Source organism: Macrobrachium rosenbergii, chromosome 5 (assembly GCF_040412425.1).
Source record: "Macrobrachium rosenbergii isolate ZJJX-2024 chromosome 5, ASM4041242v1, whole genome shotgun sequence".
Lineage (NCBI taxonomy): Eukaryota > Metazoa > Arthropoda > Malacostraca > Decapoda > Palaemonidae > Macrobrachium > Macrobrachium rosenbergii.
The window spans coordinates 28193461-28198460 of NC_089745.1; the positions used below are offsets into that span (position 1 = coordinate 28193461).

At 34.7% G+C, this 5000-nt stretch overlaps 1 long non-coding RNA gene across 2 annotated transcripts in view; it reads right to left on the reverse strand.

The window, feature by feature from the left end:
- LOC136839000 (uncharacterized) overlaps positions 1 to 5000 on the reverse strand; it is a 454482-nt gene that overhangs the window by 244004 nt on the left and 205478 nt on the right. For both annotated transcript variants that reach the window (XR_010853180.1, XR_010853181.1), the window contains exon 2: positions 1883 to 1968. This is a non-coding gene — a long non-coding RNA (uncharacterized lncRNA). The remainder of the gene's footprint in view (positions 1 to 1882; positions 1969 to 5000) is intronic.

A 5000-nucleotide genomic window follows, 5' to 3' on the forward strand; every position in this document is an offset into this window, starting at 1 on the left:
GGAAACAATAATAGTGAATATTTCTCTCTCTCTCTCTCTCTCTCTCTCTCTCTCTCTCTCTCTCTCTCTCTCTCTCTCTCTCCATGAATCCAGCATTCCTACGCCACACATCCAAATGAGCGACAAGAGAGAGATAATGAGAGATAATAAGTCTAACTTTTACTTTCCAGCTCAAGTCACTTTCTTGTATTAACCAAGAGAGCTGGTTATTTCTTACTGCAGTTAAATACCCGCAGGTATTGCACGAGTGCTGGCCGAGTTATGTTTACTATTTAAAAGTTCTCGTCTGGATGATGATAAATGATTCATTCTAAAGAGCGTAAATAATTAAAGACACGATTGAACTACTGTTTTATATTTTTTCTTGTGACCAATATCCCCATCATTAATATTATTACTATTATAATTCTCCAGTCAATCTTAGTTTGTATCGATACTCCTTATTCTCATCCGAACTTAAACCTCTAATAACTTCAACAATTTCGAAGATAGCAATATAAAAAAATAAAAAAGGAGCAAAAACAGAGAAAAACCACTGCATTCAGGGACAGCAAAATTTCTGTTAACAAGAATGCCTGTTTTTTTTTTTCCACAACTTAACTTCCGTACTGGTTCATAGGGATTTGTAGGTTTCAATGAGCGTATTCACATGAAATTTCTAACCGCATCCACAACAAGTCTGATTTTATTTTTTCAATGGGCTCTTGACTTGGGGTAACTGACAATCCCGAAGATGGGACTTCAAACAAAAGTTCCAAAGTCCAAAATGTCAAACAAAGGTTCCACAACCAAAATGTTAAACAAAAGTTCCCAAACCCAAAATGTCAATGCTTCGCTTCTTTAGCAACCCTGAAAGGAAAATCGATAACAATTCTAGAGCACCCGAGTCAGAAAATATCCCCATGCCCAATAGTTTAATTTTTATGAATATTTTTTTTGTATTGTTTCTTTTTTTTTCATACTGTGACACTGAATATCTTGACCTTCTAGAGCACAGCTTTAACTGAGGTGAAAGAATGAAAGTTACAATGTTTCGTCCGTGTCCATAAAGAGCCAGCCTTACCAACAAGAGTAAAAAAAAAAGTAAATAAAATATATATATATATATATATATATATATATATATATATATATATATATATATATATATATATATATATATATATATATATATATATATATACTATTCCACCAAAAACCACTGAATGGATTGCTTCAAGATAATCGGTGCGCTTTTAACGATTTTCCAGAGCACTTTCGACAGGGGATTTCGAACTGCTCAGTATTTTAATAATAATAGTAATAAAGCCAATAATTCAAATGGGTCAAACATCCATAAAATACAAATGGGCACGATGTTATGAAGAAGAGCTTCGGCATGTCACAACTCCTTCTTCGTTTTTACTGTTAACAAGTCCGATAAAGAATCAGCCTCCTCTCTCACAATATTTCTCCCTTCAATTAATTTAATCGGAAAATAATTATTTTTCAATAACTTCACACGAATATTTTGCAAGAAATGCTAACCAATGAGAGTAATATGGACCCTTAAAGATCATAAAAGTTACGAATCATAATAAGAGAAAACTTAAAAAATATAAATCTAAAACATTAACTTTTTCAAAAGTCTTCTGAATGACTGACAAGGCGACCTGAGGTATAACGTCTCCTATACTGACACAACTTTCCCACACTCCATTTGCAATCTTAGGCAGAGCAATGTTGACTGAAAATGTAATTTTGCTCACTTCCAAACAGTCAGACTTCCAGAAAGAAGTATATTGAAGGATTTATCACAAAAAAATGCATCATCCAACTGCAAATAAAATTAATAATAATTTCAATTCTGACAGAAAAAAACGTAGGGAGTAAATGTACTTACCTAAATCTCTCTCCATTTCATTTCACTCCAAACAAAAAGGCAAACTTCGTAGTTTCGGTTCTTCGACTTCTTTATAATCATTCCTCCTAAAAAAAAAAGAAAGAAAAAATAACCTTACTTCAAAGACCTTTATGACAGGTTCTTAATTTGGCATCAGTGAAATCAATGAATATAAGTGATGGTGATGACAGCATAAAAGCGCATATTGAAAATCGCCGGTCACGAAATGAGGTCGTCGAATACCATTGGACGGTCCCAAAGGAAGTAGTAATGAAGGCAAAAAAGGAGAAAAATTGGATTACATACTCTTTCCGCTTTTCATTTCTGGAGGCGGCCGGTAGCCTGGTTGTCTAATATCGTCATTGAGCCTTATCAAACATGAATTTAGTGCGAAAACAATGAAAATGAAGCGATATGGTCTGGCTCTTCTTAATTTACTAGTCCTGTCACAACACACGAGATAAAAGCATTTCAACGCTTCAGTTATTTTCGTTCAATTATTTGCTCCTTTCTGTTTTGTTTTATTTACATTTGGCCTGGCTAGATGCGCCACCATGGCCATCATCCCACTGGCATTTAGTAAAAAATAAAAAAATAGAGGCGGCCATTAAACTCATAAAAAAATCTAATACTTGGATAAATAAACTTGACACGTTTCGTGTGGGATGATGTTCTTTGTAGATTCAGAGATTCAACATCTTCCACCTTGGAAAATAACAAAATCCTCTCTCTCTTCTTATATATATATATATATATATATATATATATATATATATATATATATATATATATATATATATATATATATATATATATATATATATATATATATATATATATATATATATATATATATATATATATATATATATATATATATATATATATATATATATATATATATATAAACATTTTCCGACACTGTAAGATTCATGTACTTTAATGATACATGAACGTTACGGCTTAGGCATTACCTGAGCGTCATGAACGAAGTAATGAGCAGACTGACCTGCCCCGACAGTTCTCCTTTCCTTTATTATAACCAGCTCTTTCGCTCATTTGCCTCTAATTATTATCTACCTATCACTCAGTCTATTGACTGGAAGCGAAGTACAATTATCCACTGAATGGGCGGACAAATCAATAAAACAGTAAATAAATAAATAAACAACCAATTTATAGACCTTTGAGAATCAGTGTTACTAGCGATTGTATATGCTTACTCTTAACCAAACAAGAACTATCTAGTGCTACTGGAAGATGGCAGGACGAAAATATAACACGAATTTAATCTATATATAATATGTCTTTTTGAAAAAAAATTAATGGGACGCTTGCCAACCACGACAACATAATGTACCATATAAAATGAAAATCTTAAAATGAAGATCACATTTTCTCACACAGTGAAATGACCGTTAAAGATAAAATTACAATGTACCAAGGTATACTTTAAAAATATGTGTATACATTATCTTAAACAATTCTATTATGTTAGATTTGCTTTCATTTGCAAATAATTGTCTGTCTGCCGCCTGGTAAGGGCACACTAGGGAAATCTGTCAGCGTAACGTCACAACAGGATTGAAAAAAATAAAAGCAAGTAACATGGCTTGTTACGTGAAAGACTGGAGTTCATCTGCTGATACATTAGAAATTGGTTCTGATTCCAATCCAGGTCTATTTTGAAGATCAAACAGGAAACTAAATTACTTCAATATTTACTATTAAGAAGAAACTTTAAGATATAACTGGAGCATAAAGTTTTAAAATCACCACTCTCTCTCTCTCTCTCTCTCTCTCTCTCTCTCTCTCTCTCTCTCTCTCTCTCTTCCTGAGTTCCGAGAAGACCTATTTATTCAGCGAACTCCCTAAAAACAGGATCAAGAAGGAAATTCGGTTAGATACAGCTTGTTCCCGACTGAACCTTCCCTTTGTGCTCTTTTAATTCACTTCGGGGCCTGACCAAGACTCGGAGATACCTGGGATGGAGGAACAGGAGAACGACGAGAAAGAGGAAGAGGGATAGGAGGAGGAAAGAAGGCGGGAGCAAGAAAGGAGGAAGGGAGAGAGGAAGGAAGGGGATAGAAGAAAGGTGAAGGCAAGAGGATGGAAGAAAGGAGGGAGAGAAGGAGAGAAGGAATGGGAACCATTTTAGGAGGAGGGTGAGAATATAAACTCGAGGAGGAGAATGTCATGGAGGAAAAAAACAGAAAGGATGAAGCTGACATTACAATTAGGAAGACCTCCGAAGCAACATAAGTGATGGTAAGAATTTTATGCACAGTAAATCTGTACACAGCGCGCACGTACAGTACATTCACGTCTCGATGAACAGCCCAGTAAAATCCCTTGGGTAAAAATGTCCTTCTACTAAGAAAACAGGCCTCGGAATAACTATCAAATATTCAGTGACCAGATTGAAAACAACCATCTTCAAAAAGTCTCTCTTTCTCTGTCTGTCTGTCTGTCTGTCTGTCTGTCTCTCACACACACACAAACACACGCATATCGTCCTATCAGCATCCCAGCATCAGTTCCCCAGTGTCCGTGATGCCTGATGCCACAAGGGACATTTCAATTTAAATGTCTTATTGTGAAAAATGGAAAAAGGATGAGAGAGAGAGAGAGAGAGAGAGAGAGAGAGAGAGAGAGAGAGAGAATATTAAAGTAGTAGAAAAAAATTGTTAAAAGTAACATTTCTCCCAGCCTACGTTAACACCGCTATCGTATATGTGCATGTACACTGCAGTATATTTGCCTGCACGTTGAATTTTCAAGCATCCATACCTTCCGTTCATGAAGAAACCGTAATCTGTAAAAGTTGGCGAAACTAGTCTACTGTAATATCCTGAAATAAAACTGGAGCAGTTTACTACTGAAAACCAATGGGAATAATGGCATTTCTGCAGAATCAGTGGGAATAAATTTCTGAAAACAAAACGTAATAATATCTATTACAAAAAATCATTGGAATTAATTGTATTTCTGAAAACCAATATGAATAATGGCATATCTGAAAGCCCACAGGTAGAATATGGCTTTCTGAAGAACATAAGAGAACATTCCAATTTCTGAAAAGTCAAAGCAATATCATTTCTGAAAAAGCGCAGCGAAT